This window comes from Gopherus evgoodei, chromosome 6 (assembly GCF_007399415.2).
Source record: "Gopherus evgoodei ecotype Sinaloan lineage chromosome 6, rGopEvg1_v1.p, whole genome shotgun sequence".
In the NCBI taxonomy this organism is placed as follows: Eukaryota; Metazoa; Chordata; order Testudines; family Testudinidae; genus Gopherus; species Gopherus evgoodei.
The window spans coordinates 67,089,862-67,106,520 of record NC_044327.1 but is presented as its reverse complement, the minus strand read 5'-3'; the positions used below and the strand labels follow the sequence as shown (position 1 = coordinate 67,106,520).

At 39.4% G+C, this 16,659-nt stretch overlaps 1 protein-coding gene across 3 annotated transcripts in view; it reads left to right on the top strand.

Moving 5' to 3' along the window:
• Window positions 1-16,659, top strand: part of MAN2A1 (mannosidase alpha class 2A member 1) — a 200,393-nt gene that overhangs the window by 159,286 nt on the left and 24,448 nt on the right. The window lies entirely within an intron of this gene.

The window sequence follows — 16,659 nt, the reverse complement described above, 5'->3', positions numbered from 1 at the left end:
AGAAGTTGAGACTTTTTGCACAATCACTTTTGACATATTTAGATTAAATGCAACGTTAAGGTTATGAATCTTAGAACTAAAGATAGGTAGTGCAAAAAGTAAGGTTCCCATTACAACTTGAATCCAGACATATTTCAAATACTATATGTTTGTAATCCATTTTCACAGGTAAGCCTGAGAAACCTGATTTTGACTTCACAAAAACAAAAGTGAAAACTAGGGTTGAGCTTTTCAGAGCAATACGGGGGTCTTAGCCACACGTCTTCCATCAGTTTCAAAGGAACACGTATAAGTCATCTTCACTGCTTTGAAAATCTCATCCTCGGGCTGTAACATATCCACCTGCTAATGAAATCTTTTATAAATGTATCTAAGGGTATGTCTATACTACCCACCAAATTGGAGATAGATTTATCGCATCTCATCTGGACGCGATAAATCAATCCGCTAATTGACGCCTGTACTCCGCCTCGGGAGGAGGAGTAAGCGCAGTCAATGGGGGTGCCGTGGCAGTCGACTCGCTGCTGTGAGGACGGCCAGGTAAGTCGAACTAAGATACTTCGACTTCAGCTACACGAATAGAGTAGCTGAAGATGCGTATCTTAGTTCGAACCTCCCAACTAGTGCAGCCCAGGCCTAAGTGGATGTATTAGCCTTACCTGGACTGTTTCCAGATGACATTGTGCCATTCAGATCAGTCATATAACTATTCAGTGTTACCTGTCAATCTGCTTCCAAATAAAAAGGCTATCATCTATCCCAGGGGCTGGCAACCTATGGCACGTGTGCCAAAGACGGCATGCAAATGGATTTTTAATGGCACACTGCTGCCTACCGGAGTCCCATTTAAACCCAGCGTGCCATTAAAAATCCTGCCCGGCCTGCTCTTTTCTGCCCTCCGCTCCCCGGCAGCCGGAATCCCTGCTGGCAGGAGCCAGCGGATGGAACTCCTGAGCGGCAGTGGGCTGAGCACTGCACCCGCACAGCCCGCTGCTAGTCTCGGGTTCTGGCTGCTGCACCCTTGCCAGCGGGGGTCCTGGCCGCAGGCCCTGCATAGCCCGCTACCGGCCTAGGTCAGCAGATCCCCAGACCAGCAGCGGGCTGAGCGGGCTGGCGGTGTAAGATCAACGTTTTAATTTAATTTTAAATGAAGCTGCTTAAACATTTTGAAAACCTTGTTTATTTTACAATACAACAATATTTAGTTATATAATATATAGACTTATATAGAGAGACCTTCTAAAAATAATTAAAAAGTATTACCAGCACGCGAAACCTTAAATGAAAGTGAATAAATGAACACTCAGCACACCACTTCTGAAAGGTTACTGACCCCAGCTCTATCTGTTGAGTATCTGCTAGCACCGTTACATAAGAGAGAAGGTTCTTGAGCTTATATAGAAATAATAAAAATGTAGTGCAGACTATTAAGGCAAGTTGATAAGTGCATTAAAGATGTAATTTTGGAAGCTGGAAAGTGTTTCCATTTTTGGGGATCTCTCTGTGTGATGTTATATACATAGTGCATCCCAGTCCATTAAACTTCTCACCACATTCTTCAAAAGTTAATTTTAAATTTTTAATTTATTTCTCATGCCACACACCAGTCTTTTTGTAGAAAATTGCTTTGCAAATTTATTGAGCACCAACAAAATTGATTTTTTGTACCACAGTGATTTGTCCTTCAGCTATATGTTCGTTAATATATTTTGCTTGAATATATTTTCTTTTTCTTTGCAATTTGTGTTGAGAGTGACATATTTAATTTTTTTTTTATTGCATGCATGACACTGCACTCCTTGTGCTGGAAATCTTTGTGTGATGATTGCCTCTGCATTTCTTACAAATATATATGGTCTCTGCTGTTTTATTTTTTTATGCCTTGGTATGTATTTGCAATTAGACGAACTTCAGTTCTATCACTAATTTCAGTTTTTCATAATATAAGTTTGCTTTGACTTATCAGTTATACCACAAGTGATTTGGTCTTTAATTGCTTCATCTAGTTAACAGTTCAAATTGATATGATTTAGGTCTAATACATTGCTCTTTAATGTAAGGCTCAATGATACACCTGGCAACTCTTTCCTAGTAAAGAAAATGTGCCTATGTAAGTGACATTTTTGCATGGCTCATAGTATTCTTGAAATGTTGGTTAGCTGTTTACAATCATTTTCTTGCTTCTACTGGATTGCATTATAGATCTTAAGTCTCTAGGCCTGGCACTTGTAGCATTGTAAAGAATTTCACCATCTCCAGTTTCTCTGCAATACCACCTGGTTCCAGGAAAATTTGGAAGTTCTGCTACCACTTCCAATTCTCATCCAGTTTCCTTTGCAGACTGAGGGATACAGGTATCTTTATTTGCTCAATTTTTGCCAAAGATTCAGTTTTCTTCTGACACTACATAATAGATTTGATACACTGGTGTGCTGGTCAGAGTGTGATCTTCATTTCCTGGCTTCAGTCACATGACACAGGTCATGAATATGAAAGGTTAATATCTCTTTTGCATAGCAGGGAGCAGCATCCACTCACTTAAAAATCATTAGTTATTAAACCTTTCTCATTTCTACAGTACTCTAGCATTTATTGAAGTGCACCTGTCTTTATAGCAAACTACTCCCACCTGATTTAAGACCATATGAAGTTGCCAGAAAAAATACCCACAATCAGAACCATTGTTTAAGTCAGATGGGCAAGAGTGGGGGGGGCTTCATATGTAAAAGTGTTGCCATATTGTGAGAGTTAGCGTAGATATTTGTATAATATTTTCTCTGGTTAAGACCCTGTTCTGACTATTGGACCAAAATTAGATAACTTACACAACAATGGTGCAGAACGATAGGCAATCACACTTTTATATATAGATTTGAGTACTTTAGTAACTAGGCCCGAGGTTATGGACCTACTATTGGAGTGGCTGGGTGAGGTTCTGTGGCCTGCAATGTGCAGGAGGCCAGACTAGATGATCATGATGGTCCCTTCTGGCCTTAAACTGTCTATCATGAATCCATATATACAAAAATACATAGGATCTTAGACTCCATAGGCAAACTGTGCCAGTTTAAGATGTCAAAAGCTGCAGAGTATAAACTTTAAAGTTTCTTTATCCAGAAGTTCTTCATCAGAATGTTTCCTTCCTAAATGCAAGGCCAAATGAGTATACGAGAGGAAATAGTTGGCTGACAGCAGAAAAAATTGAGGTTGTTTAGGTGACCTTAACTGTTCATATTAATACTTTCTAATGGTTATGATGTGTGACATTAACTTTAAATTCCCAGTATTTCTAACATTTGTGGTGGTGGAGAGAATTACAACTCTCTATGTAGGTGCACAGTCTTGTTATCAAGAATTCAATTTAAACTCCTTGCACTCTCCTTCATTTCGACACTGCTTATTAAACACCACTGAGTGAAGGAGAAAAAACAATTGCTTACCATAGTGTGACTCTTTCTCAGATGATTGCCTCAGTCTATCTAGACTTCCCTCACCTTTCCCTGTTGTTTTGGAATTTGATAATAAATTCTTGACTTAGTGTAAGAAATGTAGTGAATGTTGGGGCTGCACTCCGTATATAGTTTTGGCTGAGGGCCTGAGGACCCTTGCAAGAGTGTGTGCACAGTCTTAGCCAGGAACATCTGATCTCATGTATCAGGATGTACACTGTCACCCAGGATATGTATCCATCCAGCAGTCATCTAGCAGAACAACACAGATAGCAGTAAGTAGTGGTTCTTGAATATACCAGCCATATGCATCACCAAGTATCTCTTTGCTTCTCTCAGGATCCTGATCTATGAGATGAGGAACATATAATGCAATCAAATTGAAAAAGGAAAATGGAGGAAAAGAGAATGTTAGGCCAAAAATTCAGGAAATCTGTAGAAACAAAGGTGGTCCACAGATACTGCACGAGGCAGCAACTGACATGCACACAACAGTAACAACAAAAGGGCAGAGGAAGAAGCTGGAGCTGGACTGAGTGAGGAAGTGAAAAAATTCACATAAACGGGCTAAGGGAGCTGCTAAAATCATTGGAGTCATGCTTACTCTCTCCCTGCACTACAATCTTCATGCGTTGGAGGAAGGCAGATTTTAATGAGGCTTACTGCAGGCTTAGTGGCATATGTCATTGCAGGAGCTATAGGTCACCGAGTTTGACCAGTGGCAGTCCTCCTAGCCAGGAGTGTGCATCATTTGTCAGAAGGCTGCACTATAGTGGCTGAGTGGTTTTTCTGGTCCTCAGGACACTTTCCTACAATCAGGCACCAGCCATAAGGGCTAGTGCACTTTTTAGGTTTTAGATATTATAATAGGATGAGTATATTCTATTACTACCAACTAATATTTTTATGACTGTTTAGTGTAAGATTGGCTTGTTTTAAAATCATTTTCAGATGCAAGCTATCTCATTTTATAGAAAATGAAAGAGAAGAGAATAAAGAAAATCTGGGGATAAAATAAATTGATGGACCATTTTAAAGCATAGTGAATTATATTTCAGTTTGGCCCTGACAGCCTTTCTAGTCATACTTGTCATCTACCTAAATATTTTCTTATCGCCATTTCTATGAATTATTTTATATTAGCAGTATTTGAGGCAGATATTTTGAGTGGTACTCTGGGTCTTAATTGACTAATTAAACTTACCAAAAATGAATTTAGATTAAAATGTTTATCAAATGAAAAATCAAGAAGTTGCCATAATGAACTTTACCTAGTATAATCGTGGAAATTTACAAAGGGGGCAAATCCGCTCTTACCCTTTTTTGCATTCAAAAGCCTAAATGCAATAGCATACATTAAATGGTCTGCAAAATTTCATATGTGGGACTCTGTTGTTAAATGCATGAATGAAGCCAATAAGGCTGTGTCTACAGTGCAGACCTCTTAATGACATGTAGATTATGTGTAGCTACACACTACAGTGAAAAGCAGGCTGCCTCCAAACTGTGGTGTGTAGCTACATGGGGCAGTGAAAGGCTCTAGCAGGGGTGAGATTGTTGCAGGGAAAGGCTCTATGGAGAGAATGTGAATGCAGCAGAAGTAATCAAAATACAGAATTTCAAGATTAGGCACAGTGGTAGGCAAAAAAACAGCTTCCATATGGTTTGATAGAATCCAATGTACTGATGAATTACTTATTGCCAGAATAGTTGTTTTGCCTTTAACAAATGGCACTAAGACCCTGGGTTTCTAAATACGAAGTGCACTTTCAAAACGTATAAGAAAGTTATGGGAAGGCATGAGACCTGTGAGAACTTCGGAAATGCACAATGGCAGTGTAAACACAGGTCAAATGCACCAAGGATATCTTATATCAGAGGGGTAGCTGTGAATGCAGAATAGCTTAAACTTTGGATCTGCAAGTGACCAGGTCTGTCAGGACATTTCTGCTTCCATAGAAAGAGTGATATAAATTAGCAAGGGTCATGATGATATCTTTATTATCAGAGGGTAGCCGTGTTAGTCTGGATCTGTAAAAGCAGCAAAGAATCCTGTGACACCTTATAGACTAACAGACGTTTTGGAGCATGAGCTTTCGTGGGTGAATACCCACTTCGTCAGATGCATGTAGTGGAAATTTCCAGGGGCAGGTATAAATATGCAGGCAAGCTAGAGATAATGAGGTTAGTTCAATCAGGGAGGATGAGGCCCTGTTCTAGCAGTTGAGGTGTGAAAACCAAGGGAAGAGAAACTGGTTTTGTAGTTGGCAAGCCATTCACAGTCTTTGTTAAATCCTGAGCTGATGCTGTCAAATTTGCAGATGAACTGAAGCTCAGCAGTTTCTCTTTGAAGTCTGGTCCTGAAGATTTTTTGCTGCAGGATGGCCACCTGAAGGTCTGCTATAGTGTGGCCAGGGAGGTTGAAGTGTTCTCCTACAGGTTTTTGTATATTGCCATTCCTAATATCTGATTTGTGTCCATTTATCCTTTTCCGTAGCGACTGTCCAGTTTGGCCGATGTACATAGCAGAGGGGCATTGCTGGCATATGATGGCGTATATTACATTGGTGGACGTGCAGGTGAATGAACCGATGATGGTGTGGTCTGTGTAGTATGGAGATAGCAGTGGATTTTTTACCTTTAGTCCATTTGGTGATGGCCAACAGCTTCCACCCCACCATCAACCTCAGCCTGGACCAATCTACACGGGAACTCCACTTCCTAGACACCACGGTGCAAATAAGTGATGGTCACATTATCACCATCCTATACCGAAAACCTACCTACCGCTATGCCTACCTTCATGCCTCCAGCTTCCATCCCGGGCACATCACACGATCCATTGTCTACAGCCAAGCACTGAAGTACAACCGCATCTGCTCTAACCCCTCAGACAGAGACCAACACCTACAAAATCTCCATCAAGCATTCTCAAAACTACAATACCCGCACGAGGAAATAAGGAAACAGATCAACAGAGCCAGACGTGTACCCAGAAGCCTCCTATTGCAAGACAAACCCAAGAAAGAAACCAACAGGACTCCACTGGCCATCACATACAATCCCCAGCTAAAACCTCTCCAATGCATCATCAGGGATCTACAACCCATCCTGGACAATGATCCCACACTTTCACAGGCCTTGGGTGGTAGGCCAGTCCTTGCCCACAGGCAACCTGCCAACCTGAAACATATTCTCACCAGTAAATGCACACCGCACCATAGTAACTCTAGCTCAGGAACCAATCCATGCAACAAACCTCAATGCTAACTCTGCCCACATATCTATACCAGCGACACCATCACAGGATCTAACCAGATCAACCACACCATCACCGGTTCATTCACCTGCACGTCCACCAATGTAATATACGCCATCATATGCCAGCAGTGCCCCTCTGCTATGTACATCGGCCAAACTGGACAGTCGCTACGGAAAAGGATAAATGGAAACAAATCAGATATTAGGAATGGCAATATACAAAAACCTGTAGGAGAACACCTCAACCTCCCTGGCCACACTATAGCAGACCTTCAGGTGGCCATCCTGCAGCAAAAAAATTCAGGACCAGACTTCAAAGAGAAACTGCTGAGCTTCAGTTCATCTGCAAATTTGACACCATCAGCTCAGGATTAAACAAAGACTGTGAATGGCTTGCCAATTACAGAACCAGTTTCTCCTCCCTTGGTTTTCACACCTCAACTGCTAGAACAGGGCCTCATCCTCCCTGATTGAACTAACCTCATTATCTCTAGCTTGCCTGCATATATATATACACCTGCCCCTGGAAATTTCCACTACATGCATCTGACGAAGTGGGTATTCACCCACGAAAGCTCATGCTCCAAAACGTCTGTTAGTCTATAAAGTGCCACAGGATTCTTTGCTGCTTTTAAGGATATCTTAGAATCAGAGAGATGTGGACTTCTACAGGATAAGAGTCCCACAAGAATTACAAGAATAAAAGCATTTTACAACTATAAAGTATATAATCTGTGCAAATAAACTCTTGTTACTGATGCAATATTGCTTAAACCCATCTTCGTTAATTGTAGTGTTGCAAAAATCACAGATACAACTTTTAAAAGACATGGATAATTCTTCATTGTCTGTGATGATCCTTAAGAGTCAATTTTAACATGAGGGAGAAAAGGAATCTCTCTATTAAAAAAGAGAGAGAGAGAGAGAGAGCACAGAATCATAGATGTTGGAAGAAAAAGGCCAGTTATGTTATCTGGTCCAAACTTTCAGTGCGTGTTGGTTCCTTTAAAGTAGATTTTCTAGTGTTTTTGAGGGCATACAGATGTCTTTATTCTCCTCTTAGTTCTCTAATCAAGAAGATAGTCATGATCAAAGCAAATTGTACTCTGTGGCAAGCTAGACCAGTATTCTGTGGAAAGATTTTCCCTGCAAAGTTCTGGTGATAAATTATGTGCCAAAGTGGAGGGTATGTGACAGTTTCAAGTACATGGGGGAAAAAATGGTGGATTTTTATTGAATATGACAGTGATTTGATAAGTATTAAATAACTGACTTCAGCTTTGGCCCAAAATAGGAAGAAAAGTTAGTCATTTGAAACTTTTTGATGAGTTTTCCTCTATCTCAACAACCCTTGACAGCAGCCACCCACCTCACTGTTTTACACCTCAATGTCAGCCTCATAGACTCATGGACTGTAAGGCTTGAAGGGATGATCATGATCATCTGGTTTGACCTGCACATTGCAGACCACAAAACCTTGCCTACCCACTCCTGTAATGAATCCATAACCTGTGGCTGAGTTACTGAAGTCCTCAAATCATGATTTAAAGACTTCAAGTTACAGAGAATTCACCATTTATACTAGTTTAAACCTGCAAATGACCTGCCCCATGCTGCAGAGGAAGGGCAAAAAAAAACCACCTCGGCCTGACCCTGGGGAAGATTCTTCCCAACCCTGAGAGTTTCAGCAAGACCCAACAGCCATACATCAGGAAAGAATTCTGCGTAGTAACTCAGAGTCCTCCCCATCCAGTGTCCCATCACTGGCTGTTGGGGATATTTGCTACCAGCAGTTGCAGATAGGATATATAACTTTGTAGGCAGTCTCAGCATACCATCCCCTCCATAAACTTTTCAAGCTCAATCTTGAAGCCATGTAGGTTTTTTGCCCCTCCTGCTCCCCTTGGAAGGCTGATATTTAGAAAACTTTGTCTTATTTCAAGCCTAAATTTGTTAATGGCCAGTTTATGTCCATTTGGTCTTTGTGTCCACATTGGCAGTTAACTTAAATAACTCCTCTCCCTTCCTGGTATTTATCATTCTAATGTGTTTATAGAGTAATTGTATCTCTTCTTAGCCTTCTTTTGGTTACTTTAAACAAGCCAAGTTCTTTGAGTCTTATCTCATAAGGTAGGATGATCATAGGAATGAAAAACCTAGTTAGCCCTTCTCTGCATCCGTTCCAGTCTGAATTCATCTGTCTTAAACATGAGACACCAGAATTGCGCATAGTATTCCAGATGAGGTCTCACCAGTGCCTTGTATAATGGTACTAGCTCTTCCTTATCTCTACTGGAAATACCTTGCCTGATGCATTTAGGATTTCAGTAACCTTTTTCATGGCTGCATCACATTAGTGGCTCATAATCATCCTGCCATCATCCAGTTCGCCAACTGATAAGCCTGAAACTTACAGCAAAAATTTTTATCCCTATGTGCATGACCTTGCACTTTCCACTATTAAATATCAACCCATTTCTATTACTCCAGTTTTCAAGGTTATCCAGATCTTCTTGTGTGATATTCTAGTCCTTCTCTATATTGGCAATATCACCTAACTTTGTGTAATCTGCAAATGATGTTAGCGCACACCTGCTTTTTGTGCCAAGGTCAGTAATAGAATGTTCGATAAGACTAGTCCCATGACTGATCCCTGAGGAACTCCACTAGTAACCTTCCTCCAGCCAGACAGTTCACCTTCCAGCATGACCTGTTGTCCCCCCTTAACCTTATCTTCTCCAATTGAACTAATTTCTCATATGGAACTCTCAGATGCTATACTGAAATCCAGGTAGATTAGATCTACTACATTTCCTTTGTCTAAAAAAATCAGTTATCTTCTCAAAGAAAGATCAAGTGGTCTGGCATGATCTACCTTTTGTAAAACGATTTTGTATTTTATCCCAATTACCATTTACCTCTATATCTTTTAGCAACTTTCTATTTCAAAATTTGGTCCAAGACCTTGCCTATAATTGAGGTTAAACTAATAGGCCTGAGGTTCTTGGATCACTTTTTCTCCTTTCTTAAAAATAGGTACTATATTAGTAATTCTCCAGTCATATGCTTTGACCCCTGAGTTAACAGATTCATTAAAAATCCTAGCTATTGGTCTTGCAATTTCATGTGCCACTTTCTTTACTATTCTTGAATGGAGATTATCTGGGGCCCCTGGTTTATTCTCATTAAACTGTTTGAGTTTGACATCCAGATGTGGTAATTTCTACTTCTATATCCTCACTGACATTAGCCACCCTACCACTGCCTCTAATCTCCTCATTACCTCTATTAAAAACTGAGACAAAGTATTTGTCTACGTGTTGTCACTGCATCCAGCAACAGTGAATAAAACAAATTAGTTGAAATAGTTAAAATATATTAAGGAGGAGATTTACAAAGACGCAAACAGGCAGCTAGCTTTAGTTGAAAGTCAATGTGGGAGTCTCTTGTGCATTTGGAAAATCTCCCCTCATTATTTATTATTAAACTTCAGAGTTAATATATAATTGAGAGGAATAGAGGGAGTTTACAGCTCTGAGTTCTCTATCTGCAAGCTCATGACGCATCATTCATCTCACTTTACTAAATGTATACTAAAGGCCACTAAATCTCTCAACCTCATTTTCCCCATTAGTCAAACCATGTTTTCACGCCTTTTGTAAAGCTTTTTGAAATCCTCTGTGCAGAGTTTTAGTATTTACTAATAAATATTCCCATGTCACCACTTGGAAAGATATTTTAAAAATTGAGTTGAAGAAGGCAGAGCTGTGGTGCTCAATACTTTAAAATCCTGTCCACATCCCAATGACAGATTAGCTTTTCCTCTCCCCATGTATCAAACTGCCCTGATCCCTCCTTTCTCTGACTTCAGTTGCTAAATTCCCAGACAAATTGGTATTTCTGTAACTGCATGAGGTAAATAGAAATGTTTTCTAAAACCGGGAATTTCATTCATTTTAATATTATGGAACTGATCAAATAAAACTTTGAATCTCTCCCATTTATTTAATATTTCTGTGTGTTTTTCAATCTACTATCAAATACAAATTTAGGAATAAATTGCCTAGGGAGGTTGTGGAATCTCCATCTCTGAAGATATTTAAGAGTAGGTTAGATAAATGTGTTTCAGGGATGGTCTAGACAGTATTTGGTCCTGCCATGAGGGCAGGGGACTGGACTCTGACTACTCGAGGTCCCTTCCAGTCCTAGAATCTATGAATCTAGTGTAACTCTGGATATTGTACTTTCAGCCATTTGACTGTGAATGCTCTTGCATGAGGGAGGTTGTATTTAATCACAAAAAGCAATAATTTTTGTTACAAATAAATGACATACACACACACACCCCTCCTAAAAAAAATGGAAAGCAGAAATAGTTCTACCCACATTTTTCCAACCTCTTGCTCATGATATCTTTCCTTCTGCCTTTTTTAAAAAAAAATTAATAGTTGTCCCAGTCTTCTTCTCCTGTACTCACATACTTTCTCCTTAAAAGCAGGTTTCTGGGGAGCTGTAGCAGCCAGTGCAAATGTATACGTCTTTAGACACATGTCAGGATCCTTGGTATCACTTCTGCAGCTCCTTTTAAACATTGCATCTGCTGTGCTATAGATCTTGGAGCATTTCATAGTGGCTGCTGCCATGGCCTTAAACACAACTGGTGGACGTAATCCTAAAATACTTGAGACTCAAACAAAGATGGCACTACCTGTTGTTGCTTCCAGAAAACGTAATTCTGAGGAGAAGGCAGATAAAAATGGAGAAGTGGGACATGGCAATAAGATGAAACTGAGAATTAGATGAAGAATTAGATGGGATGGGAAAGATTATGCAGTAAAAGAATAGGGAAATATTCAGAAAGCAAGACTAACTAGTTGGCTGTGACTATTCAGCCATTGACTAGTTGCGGGGGTAATAATGGTAAATTGTCATTAGTCATTTAATCCTTTCTTATCCAGTAGTATTGTTTGGTCATTACAGGATGTAGTGTATATTTCCTTACTTGCAGCTGCATGTTGTATATTCATCAGTGATTTAAAAGAACATATTTACTCCTAAATAATGGCATTATGCAGGGGAAAGTTTTAAATGGGGGATAAGGAGTGTTAGCAGAAGGAAGAATATTAAATATAATTTTGTAACAATTAACAAGTCATGACTTTTTCAAACTTTAAATAATGAAAAGATTTAATATTTTGGAGTTGAGAGAGATCGTCAGTCTGTCTTGAACAGAATTGGCAAGAGTGTTTATTCAACATAATTTATAAAGCTGTTTGGAACGGTAGGATAACTTTCACAATCAAGAGATATTTATCTTAACATAGTCTTGTGCTAGTGGCAGTCATAACATTTTTTTCCAGATCTGGACCTTAGCGTCCAAAATATGGGTGTTAGCATGAAAACCTGCAAGCTTAGTTACCAGCTTGGACCTGGTAAAGCTGCCACCAGCCAGGGATTTATACAGTGCCTAGCTCACTGTGGTCTCCCCCAAAACTTCCCTGGGGGACCCCAAGACTCAGATTCCTTGAGTCTCACAACAAAGAGGAATAAACCATTTCCCTTCCCCTTCCTCCCCTCCAGGTGTTCCCTCCCTGGGTTCCTGGAGAGAGATACAGAAGCAAGCTCCGTGAATCTAAACAGAGGGACTCCACCCTCCCTGTTTCCAGTCCTGGAAACACAAGTACCGAGAGAGCTAATCTCTCTTCCCCCTTACCCAGAGGGTATGCAAAGTCAGGCTTAGTAAATCTAACACAAAGAGATTTTCCCCCTGACTTCTTCCTCCCACCAATTCCCTGGTGAACTGCAGACTCAATTTCCTGGAGTCCCCACTAAAGAAAAACTCCAACAGGTCTTAAAAAGAAAGCTTTATAAAAAGAAGGAAAAATACATTAAAAATAGTCTCTGTATAAGGTGAAAATATACAGGGTCAATTGCTTAAGAAAAAAAAGTGAATAAACAGCCTTATCCAAAAAGAATACAATTCAAAACACTCCAGCAACTACACACATGTAAATACAAAAAAAAAAACAATATAAACCTATTGTCTTACTATTTTTGTACTTACAACTTGGAAACCGAAGATTAGAAAGGCAGGAGATAGAAAAATCACTCTCAGAGCCGAGAGGGCCCAGACACAAGACAAAGAACTCACACCCAAAACTTCCCTCCACCCAGATTTGAAAAAGTCTTGTTTCCTGATTGGTCCTCTGGTCAGGTGTTTCAGGTTCCCTGTGTTAACCCTTTACAGGTAAAAGAACATTAACCCTTAGTTATCTGTTTATGACACGCCCCCCAAATTGCAGACAGTGAGGAACCTGACTGGCGGCGATTTCCTCCTAGAACTTTAAAATAAACAGATTAATACAACACATGCACCTTTACATATACCACTAAGTATATAACTAACAGACTTTTACATTTTAAGAACACTTAAAAGAACATTAACCCGTAGCTATCTGTTTATGACAGTGGCATAAGACAAGAAGTAAGTAAATGTTTCAAGTACTTTTTCAGTTTGACAATTCATTATTTTAGTTTTATGTTGGTGTCATATGAAATATTTGTTGGAGATAATTCCAGAGAACTCCATGATAAACAACACCATAAACATTGCCTGCATGTGTTTATAAATTTAGGAGATCCTAGATCAGGGATTTTAAGTGTGGTAAAATATTTAGGTGAAAACTAAGCTTGTGCCGGGAGGTATTTAGTTGACTATCTAGAGCTGTTTGCTATTATCCTAATTGTTTAAGTATAGAACTGAGTACTTGGATTAGTTTTAAAAAGTCCTACATGTGATTGAAAATATTTTTAGAAAAATTGTTTGAAATACAAACAGTAGTACTGTATAGAACAACTGTTCAGAACTGTTCAGTGGAGTTGCTGCATTTTTTGAGTTTATGTCCCTGTGGGTGCTCCACCATAGAATGTGCATGTGCCTGTGCACTCTCAACTGGAGATTGTAAACCAGTGATTGTGGGCCCACACCTGCACAGAAAAGCTCTTTGTGCTGCCTTACCAGGACATATAGGGGTGTGTGGACCTGCCCACCTGTGGTTCAAGATGGACCATTTGAAGTCAACTGTTTTACAGCTTCTTGCCCTTTACGCTTCTCTTTGTCAAGCTAAATAGATTGAGCTCCTTGAGACATGTTTATTAGGCATGTTTTCTCATCCTTCAGTCATTCTTGTGGCTCTTTGCCAAACCCACACTAATTTATCAACAACTTTCTTGAGTTGTGGGCACCAGAAGTGCCCACGATATTCCAGCAGTGGTCAGGGCTGTCCAGAGGATTCAAGGGGCAAAGTGGGGGAGCTGCAACACTTGTATTCATCCGGCAGTGGTCCTGGTCTTGGCAGCATTTTTGGCAGCGAGGAGCCCTTCAGTCGCTCCTCATCTTTGGCAGCACTGAAGGGCACCCACTAGCTGCCTCCCCTTGCCTCGGGCAGCCCTGCCAGTGGTCACATCGTGCCAAATACAGAGAGAGTTAGTCTGACAGGCTCTATTTTCCATAAACTTATGTTGATTTGTCAGTTACATTATCCTCCTTTAGTTCTTTATTAATTGAGTCCTGTATCAGCCATTCCATTATCTTGCCTGGCATTGATGTCAGGCTGACAGTCCCATAATTACCTGGGTCATTCCGCTTACCCTTTTTAAAAATCGGCACAACATTAGCTTTCTTCCAGTCTTCTGGAACTCCCAGTGTTCCAAAACTTATTGAGAATCAGCAAGATCCTTAGCCAGTCTTTTGAAACTCTTTGGATGCAGGTTATCTGGATCTGCGGATTTTAATATTTCTGACTTCAGTGGAATGGAAAAAAACATTGTTATTACCATATTATGAGACTGCATCATCTGTTCTCCCTCCCAATACAGAACAAATATTTATTGAATATCTTTTCTGTATTACTTATTATTATTAATTAATCATTCAATAATTTTTCTAGCGTTTCCATTTAGTGATGGACCTATACCATTGTCAGGATTCTTTTTGTTCCTAGTGTGTTTAAAAAATTCTTACTGTCTTTAACTCTGCTTGCCATACATTTTTCTCCTTTTGTGTCCCTTATCGATTTTCTGCAATTCCTAACTTCTGAGTTATTCATTAATGTTAACTTCCCCTTTCTTCCATTTGTTATATATTATTTCTTTTATATTTTAAAGCTGCCTTCACTTCCTTTCTAAACAGTTGTTTTTTTTAAGCAGCACAGCCTTCTTCCTCAATTGTGGGATTGAGGCTTTTGGGGCATTTAGTAAGGTGTTAAACGATTCGCAATAATCATTCACGTTTTTTTAATTAAATTCTTTTCCTCAGCTTATTTGGCTCATACTGTTTTCAGCTTTGTGAAATTGGCCCTATTAAAGCACCAAGTATATATATTACTTTTAGTCTTGTGGTCAGTTCCTCGTTATCTGTTGGAACAAGATCTAACATAGAATTCCCCCATGATGGCTTTTGAGTTAGGAAATTCTCATCTATAACGTTTAGAAATTCCAAGGATGTTTGGAACTGGAAGTATGCAATCAGGCAGCAGAGACCAAAAATCCCATATACTCTACAGTATAGTGTTGTATTACATGTAAACTACTAAAAAAAAAAAAAAAACGAGGGGGGGGGGAGTTTACAAAAAAATTGATAAGGTAAGGAAACTGTTACCATGCTTGTTTCATTTAAATTAAGATGGTTAAAAGTAGCATTTTTCTTCTGCATAATAAAGTTTCAAAGGTGTATAAGTTGTAAACTTTTGAAAGAACCACCCTAATGTTTTGTTCAGAGTTAGAAACATTTCAGAGTTTCTAACAGCCTTCATTCCTGAGGTGTTTGTAACTCTGAGCTTCTGCTGTAGATTGAATTTATGCTCCTAAATGACCAAGTCCAGTTCCTCTGGTTTGTTGGTCAGACTCTTAGCATTAATGTATACATAATTGAAGCATTTCTCCTGTTTATGTCCTTTGATTCCTTGGTAAATTTTGTTCTCGATATCTTGATTTTGTGTTGAATGCTCATATCTTTCCTCCTTTTACGCTCCCTGTATGCTATTAATTTAACACCTTCCTGACTACTCTAGCCAGCCTGTCCTCAAGAAGTTTGGTCCCCCTTCTGCTGAGGTGGTGACCATCCAAACAATATAGCCTCCTCTCCTCCATAGAAGATGGGCCAATATTTCACAAAACCGGAGCCTAGACCACTTACCTAGCCAGTGATTCACTTCCAGAAGCCTGTGCTTTCTGTCTTCTTTTGACATATGCAGTAATATCTTCAGTAAAATATATGAAATAATATACTTGAAATGTTTATACCATTTCCTATCATTAAGATTGAGCAACCTGTTTGTAATTTAGATATGTTTACTTGTTTAGTTCTCAGCTGAATCACATATCAGATGTTTGCTGTTTGTTGTACCCACACACAAAAAAAATTAAAAATGTTGTGCTGCTAACCGAGAGGAGGAAGAGCAACACTCAGTTCTTCCTTAAAAAGTTAGCATGTATCTTATCTGTTGAGAACTAATCAAAACATCTGCATTTTAAATTGTATAGAACTCTGTAGCTTGCTTTAATTTTAATTTGCTGGCACTATTAATTATTTGTATTACACTAAATGATCAGGACTCCACTGAGATTAGTGCTGTACAACTAAATCCTTGCTTCACAGTTTACAGTCTAGATATATGACAAGACCGAGTAGGTAAATGAAATAGACAAGTGGAATGGCAAGACAAGATAACAGTAAATGGTACATTTCCTAGGAGACCATAGTCTTTTTGCTAACTGTCTAGCCATTATCATCTGGAGTGTTTTGTAGGCATTACAGCATTAGTAAGTCTTAAGGAGATACTTGAAGGAGGATGAAGAGACTTTACAGATTTTACAGGAGGTTTGACGGGTGGCATGGAAAAAAAGCACAGAACTGTTAATGATACCTCCTTTGCAAACTTTTTGAGAA